An 11,874-nucleotide genomic window follows, 5' to 3' on the forward strand; every position below is an offset into this window, starting at 1 on the left:
CTGAAAACATTATATGTGAGATTATGGAGCATCATTATGTGCCTGAGAAATTAACTTACACTGAGAATTTTACATCCACAAAGAATTTAATTAATGAAATTGTCTCAAGTCAGATCTCCAATGAGTCGAGTTATTGCATTTGGTGAGTACGGGCCTGTTTTTGGTGCGATCTATGCTTTCTCTTGTGTTTATTGGTTCCACGATTTAATTATCTGATTTGGACATTACACGTTGGTTGGTGGAGTTTATCTGGAAGTGATTTTTTTTTTTAAAGAAGATTGCGTTTTGGAAGATGAATTTACTTTTTATTAAGTTTTTTGTTCCATTTGTTTTTTGCATTTGTATTCAGTTGTTTACAAATCAGTAAGGGTTATTGGTACAATATCGGGTTATCGTTATCAGTAAGTGATAACATTGTGGAATAAATAATTAATTTTATTTACTAGCAAGATACAGGATGTTTGATTCTTGCTGTGTATTTGTATATGGGTGTTTGATAATTATCATTATTGAAGTACAAACTCTACATAGTAAAGGAGATTTTTCCCATTGTTATGGAGGGAGAGCTGAGGAAGACAGCTATAGTTCTTGAGCCCATGACTTCCAAATGGGAGCACATGGAGATTGTGCTGGGCCCAGTTGTTACTGGTGCACCACCTGCTGATGTATTGGTAGAGGGCTTACCCCCCAGACCGATAGTGGTGACTAGGAAAGGTGCGAAGAGGATCTAGAGAAGGCAATCCTCCACCGAGGAGGAGGATGACCCTGTCCCTCTTGATTTAAGGGAAGTGGTCAGAAAGCTAGAGCAGCTGGCCAAGGAATTTAAAAAGACTATCGACAAGAATGTCACGCAGTATCAAAGAGGCCGAAGGGGATTTTGGAGTTGCTGTCAGGGATTTACAATAGTGGTCAACATCTTTTCTACCCAACTGCGGAGGGACCAGACTACTAAGATGGCTACCCAGACTGGTCGTCACTGGGTGTTCTGTCTTGGATGGCCTAGAGAATGGAGTTCTGATCGAGCTCATGGCAGATTTTATTAAGAAAAAATGGCCAGTGAAGGAGTATTGTAATACATACACCAGGCTGCCAGAGAGGAAAGACTGTGTGCTGAATACCGTTGCAGTTGTAGATATTAGTGAGATTGCCAAGAGCAAAATAATAGAAGCTCTAGCAATGAGGCACCCACAGGTGGCATGGTTATTGATCGCTTTGGGGATCCAGGCAGTAATGTTTTGATGACTGCAATAGTGGCTAAACTTGTCAGCGAGGAGATAGAAGAGCAGGTTCCAATAAAGAATATATTTCATACAGTCTATGTAAATTCCGGTGATGGTTGCGACCTGCCCAGGCATTAGGGTTGTTGTCCTTAGAAAACTAAGAAGGATTAACATCAGAAATATAGGGCTTATACAGGAAGAGATTTATGGTACAAAGTTTAACCTTCACCTTCATGCGTAAAATATTAGAATGTGACAGGAGGATGACTGGGCAGAACTATTATGTGACTGTACCGGGCAGCAAATCCCCCTCTGTTTGGCAGAGTGAGCAGCAAGATTGACCTAATCATCTGATGCTCTTGTTGAAGAAAACAACTTCGTATGCTGACCTTCTGAGAACTGTCAGGACGGGTGTTATGATCCTTGACAAGGCTGAAATACTTTCTATTCAGAAATCAGGTGACGAAATGGAAATTAAAGTTAAAGAGGATAAAAATAATGCTGGAGCATTCAAACAGGCAATTACTACTGCTCTTAAAGATGTATTGGTGATCGCGAGAATCAAAACTGCTGACTCCGCATCCGCGATCTTAAATGTGATGTAAGAATGGAAGACAGACAAAAAACTTGAGGAGATTGCTGGTTCACATCTACCTGAAAATATGCGCTATACCATCAGAATTGGTTATGGCAACACTAAGGTTGCCACATGCAGGCTGCTTGCAACATTGGCTGCATCGATTGCTCAGAAGGGCTGCATGTAAATCGGCATGGTCTTTGTCACATTGATATAACAAAACAGCCCCTGAGATGCTTCAGGTGTTTTCAGGCAGGCCATACGGCAAAAACTGCCGTGGAGATGACAGGACTGGAGCCTGTTTTAACTACGGAGGTGAGGGCCACAGGGTGGAGGACTGTCAGAAGGTGTCCAGATGTCTGTCCTGTGGCATTGAAGAACACTGTAAAGGATGTACTGCATGCCCTAGAGGAACTGGAAAGGAGACTACTGCTGAGGACCGGGGAAGGACTGGCCAGATTAAAGCACGGAAATGAGGATAATTTGAGAACTTGAATCATCCCTTTTTGGCTCATGGTCTACTGGCCAGATACGCCTCGGAGATGAGTGCGATATCCGCACTCATCTCCGAGCCGTATGTCACCCTTCTCTGACCGGGTGGTATTTGTCAGGAAACAGGCGTGCCGCCATCTGGACATGTGGGTCTTCGCCCATCCGGGACGTATGCCTGGTGGAGAGCTTCATCAGGGAGATTTACCTCTACTCTTGTTATATATTACTGAATATTTTAACAGAGGTTTGAGGAGAAATTGACTGCCATTGTGACCTCCTTGTGCATTGCCCTGCATTCTCGCTGGCGATTTCAATGCACGGTTCACAGATTGGAGCTCCACTAGGACTGACAGTCGAGGAAAGTTATTAATGGAGACAGCTGCACTGCTGGACCTCGTTTGTCTGAACAGGGGAGGTGCCCTCATATTTAGGAGGGGTGCAATTGGATCCATTGTCTACTTAATGCTTGCGACTTCTGAGCTGACCATGTGTATCGGCGACTGGCAGGTGTGGGAGGGCCTCTCTGGGAGCGACCACCAGCCAGTCATAATGGCAGTTATGGAAGAAGGATCTGGTGGAGATGGGCCTCCTACATTTATTGGCTGGAGCACCAGGAAATTGGACCCTGGTGCTTTTGTTGAGGGACTTGATTTTGGAGGAGTACACAAAGGGTGCACCGAGGTAGAGAAGGCATCCCGTTTAGTGGGCTCACTTGAGGCAGTGTGTGCCAGTCTACCGTGGAGGTATTCCAGTAAGGGACGCCCCCCTGTATATTGGTGGTCCCCTGAGATTGTGAAAGAGGGTGTATCTCCTTGCCCTTAGAGACATATTGGCAGACAAATATTGTGAATGCAAGAAGGATCTTGTTAGATGTATTCGCGATGCTAAAAAGATCCTGAAAGAAACTAATTGCAGTTGTAGAAGTGGATCTATGGGGCAGGCCTTACAACATATTGGTAGGTGAGCCATAAAGCTCAGAGCCCCTTTCACTCAGAATGTCCAGAAGGTTTGCAATGTAATAGATGAGCTCTTTCCTCCTGGAGAGGAGCTTGGGATTGATGATAAAAGTGATGGGGAGAGCCCCCCTTCACTTCAAGTGAGCTATTGGAGGCAACATAGCGCTTACCTCTGGCTAAGGCGCCGGGTCTGGACTGGCTGCTGAATTCTGTGGTCAAGATGGTGGTCCGGGCCAAGCTGGAGGTTTTTCTTGAGGTGTACAACAGTTGCCTTGTAAAAGGTGTTTTCCCAGAGATTTTGAAGTGCCAGTGGCTAGTACTTGTAAAACTGAGGAGGGATCCAGCGCTCCCCTCTTCTTACCAGTCGCTGGCCAAGATACAGGAGTGCATGCTTCAGAATAGAATATCTCGTGCAGTTGAGTAGGGGAACAGACTTTCTGCTAGTCAGTATGGATTCCACAGGGGAAGGTCTGCCCTCTACGCTGTGGCAGTGGTGTGTGAGGTGGTTGGTGGGGAATTTCGGCCCTTATTACTCTAGACATGAGAAATGTATTTAACTACATTTCTCACGTCACAATAATGCAGGCCTTAGAGGATCATGAAGTGCCTTCATATCTGCAAAGAATAATTTGGTTCTACCTAATGGGGCGCAGGCTTGAGTGTTGGGTACATGGAGAAATAGGCTGCCCCTAAATGGAGTGGTGGGACCAAGGTACTAAAGGTCGGTGGACCTACCGCCTCATTAGCAACATCAGGAGTTGATGTAAGAGGACCCATGGCTTGCTGTGATACAACTTAATGCAGTGCCTGGTGGGCCATGGTGGTTACAGGGCATATCTGTACAAATATGGCCTGGACCACACAGATCATTGCCCTGACTGTGACAAGGAGGAGACTCCCTTTCATGTACACTTCTGTTGCCCACAATAGAAAAAAATTGAAGGATGATATTAGACAACGGGTCCTCAAATTTTTTGAAGACGATGAATTTTCCTGAATCTGTCCAGGAAAGAAAGATTTTTTTCAGTTAGGATCAAAGGTGAAAAAGTTCACATGCAGAAACGTCTACTTCGGTGCAATTTAAAAGGATGTTCATAGCTTACTGCACACACTATGGCCATGAAATTGGCTTCTCAAAATTTTGTGAACTTAGACCAAAGTTGTACATTACAGTTGGTATTGCTGGCACACATTCAGTTTGTGTTTGTGCCATTCATCAAAATGTTAATCTCATGATAATAGCAATGTTCATCAAGGATGACTGCAAGGTATTGATTGAGAAAACTGTATGGAGCTTAGAATCTAAGGATGCATGCTACAACATTGTGAAAAGTGTGCTGGAAAAACTGGATTGGAGTCATATTTATTATTTATTAGATAAGCTTAAAGATTATGACTTGGAGGAACTAATAAAATATAAGCAATGGATTCTGACAGTCAGAGACCCATTGGAGACGTAACAGGGCGACTATGGAAAATTTTAATGAGCTATCCTTAAAGGTTTTTTTGCCTGATTAGTCACCATTTTGTTTCAAAACATCAAGGTTCATATTTAAGACAACTAAAGGAAAATTTAAATGATAATCATTCCATTATCCTGATGGATTTTGCTGAGATCTATCTGTTTGTTTTGCAAGATGCTGTACAAGGATCTCACTGGAAAAACAGCCAAGCTACACTGCATCCATTCATGGTTTATTACAACAAAAATGAGCTTCAGAATCTTATCATTTGTATGGTCTGTGATTGTCTGCATCATTTTGCTAAAAAGTTTCGACTACTTTAGATATTTTTATTTTATTTTGAAGCTGCTGTGTTCTATAATATTGTAATACTTTATTGCACTCTGTTATTACTACTATGACTATATTTCATTTTGTTTGTGATATTAGTATTTTTGTGCATGTGTAATTGTTATGTTCCACTTCTAATCGTCGGGTGCTGCTATCTAGTGGGTACTAGAGCTCACTGGCAAGCTAGTATCATACGATCGTTCTACGTCAGAATACTGTGAGGAGCAGTTATGATGGTCTAGGTGACCTTCATTCGAAGTTAGAATCCTGTACAGAATGGTCATGTTTTTCGTTTCAGTCCGGATGGATGCTTAGACTTAGTGTTACGTGATAATGTTTAAGTATATATATTAGTTGTAATTCTTGATAATGTTGAAGTAAATGTATGTGTAAACAGAAATTAAACACAACTATTCATCAAGAACAACAAGGCTTTGTTTTATTTTATCATCATCATCTAACAAAAAAAATACAGTTCACCCTTGCTCTAAAATGTACTGCATTTGTCCAATTATAAATATTGTGCCCAAAATTGTTTACGCCATAACAAATAATTTGTTGAAACTGTCTCCTCTGCATTCAATAGCAGGCAAGGTATAGCTAATTAACAACTTTGTAACAATTTAACAACTTTGTATTAACAGGGAACAAAATGGATGATATTACTTAATAAAAAATTACTTTAACTATTATAAAACTAACAAAATCCAAGAAGGTATACCTGAAATATAAGCTTTCAAAGGTAGGTCAAAAATCAAGCAAAAGATTTTTGACCAAATTTGATAATGAATATCTCCTGATGTAAGCCTCCAGTTGCTTTGAAACTTTTGGATGTTATACACAATTATGCCCTTTTTCAGGTTACAAAGTCATTTCAATTAAATTACTAAATAAGTAAATGTGCTCAATCTTTGACTTACAAAATGTTGCAACAACTTTTTAGCTAAATTTCAGCTGCTATATCTCAAAAGTAGGTGCTAAAAGAAACTTGTGAATAGCATATTTGAATTTGGTATTAAATGTTAACCAAAAGCATTAAAACTCAAACATATAGCTTTATTATTGCCTTCAAAATTATAAGTCAAATTTAGAATATTTTGCCTGTATGTGTGAACTACCAGTAAGTACCTTTTCTTCAAGAGATCTCAGAAAATCAGCAGTAGCAGATATAGAGCTATAATTTGGCAAAATAGCATTTAAGACCACAGCAAATGTCCATGCAAAATTTGAAGTTTGGAGATGGTTGATTGGGGGCCCCTGGTTCACTTGACATGAAATGACCCTATTATATCCCTATTGTTCTTCTATCTATAAGACCTTGTCTCATCAGATTTTTCATTTGGGCTCCTGAAACAGTTACTACACGGAGTCAAATTTCAACTAATTTTTAAAATGTACTGAGACAAACACAAAATTATTTGTTGCTGGGATAACAGAAGCAGTAGTATGATGAGGATGTATAGTTGTAACTGGGGATCATGTTGAAAAAGAGGTTAGTTGTTAATTTTGTTGAGCAAACGCCTAGTAAAAAAAATGTCTTTTCATATTAAATAATGTTTGTACATTTCATTTAGGTAGTGAATTTTTCTTGATAATGAATGATCTTTTTGTTAATTATTTCAGATGTCCAGTGCCATATAATTACTGACCTTTTTTTTTCTTTATATATTTCAGATGACATTTCTTTGGTTTGTGAACTCTTAAATATAACTTACAAATACCTGTGGCTGAAATAAGTAATAAATTATTCTGGTGTATTTTATGTAACTTATTCTACTTTTATGTATATTTTTATTGTAATTTATAAATATTGTAACTGTTTTTTATTCAATTTATCCTGTTGTTACCTTTGTTTATACTGTATTTTTTTAACTTAATTACTTTAAATTAATTTAATAAATGTGTTACATTTTCTGATTTTTATTGTGGTTGTAAAACTCAGTAATCTTTAAAATTTTTTTTTATTTACTTCTTTATCGCATACATCTGCATCTGCATATTATAGACCGCTACAGATTTTGTATTAAAGTTTAGTTTACATTACATTAAAATTATGTGAAAGCAAAAGTCAACTTTGGTAAGAAAAATAAATAAAATAAGTTAAAACGTAAAATTGACAGATCAAATTTAATTATCTGTAAAGGACATGCAATTATTAAATTAATAACTAAATGGATGTTTGATAAGTTCTCAAGTACTATGTTTTTCAAAATAAAATAGGAAGTGTTCTATTTATTTTTATGTAGCACCAGCAAATTTCATCATTTTTTTTAAACTGGCTGCTTTAAAATGAGAAAGTTGTAGATTCAACTTGTATATGCAGTTTTTTTTATTATTTATAATGTGTTTTTAAGGTTTACTGTCCATCAGCGGACCAATTTTGATGATAATGTACATCTTTTTAGAGGTAGTTCTGGTTTCTTGCGGTAAGTTTTTTTACTTAATTTTTTTTTAAGTAGTTTTCCATATGAAAACTTATTAACAAAAAAGTACATAGTGTATTTAGAGGAGTTTTCTTGTTGCTATCATTACTTAGCATTGTTATATTATTATAGTCCAATGATATATAGCCTGGTATAATTCTGATATTCTGAGTATTTCATACATAATTCAAGATAGTGAAAAACTGAAGGTTAAAACAACAATACATGATGTCTGCATTCCAGAGAGCCTTGGCTCATGCTTAATAGCAGTCTCTCTATTTGCATCTGCATTCCTTTTTTTTTTATCAAAACACTGACAACAAATAATACAAAAAACTAAAAAAATGCTCATTTTTATTTTTTATCAAGATTCAGGTTTTTTTCATACAGGTAATACAAAACTATATATGTAAAACAAACATAATGTGAAAACTAAAATTATCAGATAAGTGGATTGAATATTTACAAATAATTAAATAATTGGTGTCGATTAAAATACTATAAGTAAATGTTGTTTGAGTTAATATCGTTTCAGTTTATTATTTACTTAAAAGTAATAGTTTCTTAATATTAGTAATACTCAATAGTAGTTACTTTTAATTCCTTAAAAGTAGTCTTACTTGTTTATACACTGAAAAACAACAGTAGTCCAAAAACGTTCACTATCAATTAAACAAATCATGGAAAAAACCATTTAAAAGATGTGAACAGTCTACTGGGGGAAAGATAACAGATAAAGTGAAAATGTTGAATGACATGAAAAATAGAAATTAAGGCTTCTGTTAGGAATTAGTGCAGCTTTTTAAACATTGATTAGTTTAATTTTAAGGAATTGAGTTTGGTGAAATTAGAAGGCAGGGAAGAAGTTCATTCACTGTTTTTATAACTTACAATCATAATAAGTAGAGGTATTATTTAACAGCGTGTATAAATTTTTGTAATAACATTATTTAGTAAATATTATAATTAATTGGGAACTTTCAGGGATTCAAGGAGTTGTTCACTTTTGGGTAAAACATTAGGTGACATTGTTGCAATGCCTTAAAGTTCATACATATTTTAAAAGACTGTAGCTATTTCTTAAATATTGCCTCATTACATGACAGTAAATTGAAACTTATAATTAAGGGCAGTGAAATACTTTTTCTGCCGTGTAAGTTAATATTAAGTAAGAATGAATAGTGGATATGAATGAAGGTTGGAAAAATTAGTGGAAAGTGATATGTGTAGAGTCACTGATAGAGTGTGTGAGTGCATATGGGAATCCACGGTTAGTTATGAAGTGGGATATTAGTAAATATAGGCATGTGAGGTTTGATATTGAATGTAGTAAGGCGCAGGGGGAAGTTTTCTCAGCGTTCAGTTGTTTTAGGATAACTGACTGGGAACACGAATTGTGTATTTAGGAAAAAGGGTTTTAATTATTTATGTGCGGTTAAATGTAAAGATCATCAAACTAAGCCCTGTGATGAATAAATTCAAAAGACAAAAATTCTTGTTTGCATTTCTCTACTGACTGGCAAATGTCCCTCTTATTTTGGAGTTAAAGGAATCCTCTATTGTTAAGGGGTAGAATATGATAAATTGACCCATACATTTAAAATAAACTTTCAGGATTAGATTTTTAGTTGAAACAGCTGAAAAGTGTTGAAAAACCAAAAAATAACAAGGCAGCAGAAGATAATATCTTTTATAATTTGACAAACATGCTCTTGACTGGCTGTTTTATAGCAATCTAAAAGAGCTTTAGTTACTCCTTGTATAAAAAGGGATAGCTGATAATTTGGTAAATAATTTCAAAGGCATCTCCTTCATATGTACTGTGGTAAAGTTCACAGTATTGTTGTTGCATAGCTAGAGTTATCAGTAAGAAAAAAATATTTTAAATGAAGTTCAAGTCTGATTCAGAAAGGGTTACTTCACAGCATTAATTTGTTCATGTCACTATCTATCATATAACTGTGACCATTAAAAAAAGAGGAAACTTAATGCAGTGTTATAGAAGGTTTTATGGATTTTGATTTTTTTAGTAGAAGAGCCTTATTTTACAAATTAAATTGTTTGGACTTGCTACATAATATTAAATGTTTTGAGGAATTTAAATGAGTTACCACAGCTAGAATTCGGTGTGGAGGGGGAGTCTTGGAAGAATTTAATACATATATGGGGGTCCAACAAGGAGATTTGCTAAGTCCTTTGTTCTTTGTCTTGTTGTTAAGTGATCTCTATAAGGAAGTAAGTAGGGGTTGTTTGACAGGGGAAATCTATAGGGGGTTGTATTGTATGCAGGGGATGTTATGATAGTGGTTCTAGCTTTGATTTATTCAATTTATGATTAATAAGTTAGAAAAGTATTATACACTTTGAAATTTAAAGGTAAAAATTTAATTAAATCAAAGGTAATAATGTTAAATTATGTTTGTTTTTTATGTATGTATTATTTTTCTAATGTATTTAAGTTTATATCATCATTATTAATCTTTAAATTTGTGTTAATATCAGAAATAGAATGTTTATTGTTTATTAGATGGTCTGCCATATTAGATAAACCTAATTTATTATTTTTGTAATTTCTGTGGTACACTAATAATATCATTGAAAACATTACTAAAACTTAGAATAAAAAAAATATTTAAACCAGCATAATGATCAATAACCACATGATAAAATATTTAAAAAATGATAAAATAAACAATCTGTGAAAATTTATAAAATTAAATGTAATGATTTTGATGTTATTTATATAGGAAAAACGAATAATCCTTAGAAACTAGGTTTCTTGAAAATTATAGAAATTACAAAAATTATAAATTAGATTTATCTAATATGGCAGACCACCTAATAAACAATAAAAATTCTATTTCTTATATTAACACAAATTTAAAGATTAATAACGATGAAATAAAATTAAATATATTACAAAATATTATACAGGGTTATCATAAAAGAATGGTGCGGTTTTGAATATGGTTTAAATTAAAACAGAATTACTTACAGTTTATGTTTTTTATTTTTCAAATTTATCATCTCAAACATCTTTTTACATAATTAATAAATTTCAATATGTGCGCCCTTAGTCGCTCGACAAATGTCCAAACGATACTCAACTTCTCTCCAAACATTAGTTTACATTTCTTCGTTAACGGTTGTCATTGCTTCATTAATCCTGTTTTTTAAGCGGTTTAGGTCGCGAATTTTTTGTGTGTAAACAACGCTTTTGATGTACCCCCAAAAGAATCGCAAGTTGTCAAGTCCTGGACTCCTTGGAAGCCAAAGTATGGGTCCTTGCCTGCCTGTCCATCGATCTCCAAATTTTTCGTTCAAAGCGCCCGTGACCAACGAATTGAAGTGCGGGGGAGCACCATCTTGTTGGAAATGAAGTCGATGAATGTTTTCGAGTTCATCCGGCTGAGGAAAGCAATAACATGTCAAGATACATAACTCCATTAATTGTTTTTTCAGCAAGGAAGAAAGGCCCTATTACACGATTTTTCATCACACCACACCAAACATTAACTTTAGGCTAATCGCGTTGTTTCTCAATAATTGTGTGTGGGTTTTCAGAGCCCCATATTCGTGAATTGTGTCTGTTAACGCATCCATTCACACGGAATGTAGCTTCGTCTGTAAAAATTATATCGTCTAAAAATGATTCGTTTTCACTTGTTCTGTCCAACATTTCAATAGCGAAATTGTAACGTTTTACACAATCATCGGGTTTCAATTCTTGCAGTATCTGGATTTTATAAGCGTTTAATTTCAGTTTTTTATGTAAAACTTTGCGAACTGTTGATTTTGGAATAGCTAATTCGACGGGGGATGGACTTCCCAGGACTTCTAATTGCCGATCGTCTAATTAGTTCAACCGTTTCGTCTGGTACACTTGGTCTGCTGGTTGATTTCTGTTTCTTAACTGATCCGGTTTCTTCGAATCTTTTGAACCAACGTGTTATGTTATGTTTGTGTGGTGGATCACTTCCGAATTCACGTTGAACTAAAATTACGGATTTTAATTCAGCCATCAATAAAACACACTTTGCTTTGTCTTTATCCGAGAACATGGTAACTCACTAAACTCACCGCAACAACAATACAAGAACTGACGTTGTGGTTACAACTGCTGATAAAACAAACTTTTGGGTTGGAGGCTTTCAGGGATACCAATATAACATCTCGAAATTTCCCTACAATCTTCCTATGAATTTCTGAAACCGCACCATTCTTTTACAATAACCCTGTATTATATATATATATATTTATTTATTGTTCAGTCTTTTGTTTGTTTCGTAAGAGCATCAACAGCTGATCGTTGAGGAATCGAAAGTTTCGCTTGCATTTTTGGTCGTGACTTTGTTGTTTACTACATCGTTCTTCTATGAAAGTATTCACAAATGTTTTGTTTTAATTTTAGTT

At 35.6% G+C, this 11,874-nt stretch overlaps 1 protein-coding gene across 1 annotated transcript in view; it reads left to right on the plus strand.

Annotated features, from left to right (window-relative positions):
* The window catches only part of LOC142322811 (PCNA-associated factor-like), a 34,016-nt gene extending 27,057 nt beyond the window's left edge, over positions 1 to 6,959 (plus strand). Inside the window, exon 5 of the mRNA XM_075361880.1 lies at positions 6,713 to 6,959. The gene's annotated coding sequence lies outside the window, so the exon portion shown is untranslated. The remainder of the gene's footprint in view (positions 1 to 6,712) is intronic.
* Positions 6,960 to 11,874: the final 4,915 nt, after the last annotated feature.

The sequence above is a fragment of the Lycorma delicatula genome, chromosome 4, assembly GCF_047948215.1.
Source record: "Lycorma delicatula isolate Av1 chromosome 4, ASM4794821v1, whole genome shotgun sequence".
Taxonomy (NCBI): Eukaryota; Metazoa; Arthropoda; class Insecta; order Hemiptera; family Fulgoridae; genus Lycorma; species Lycorma delicatula.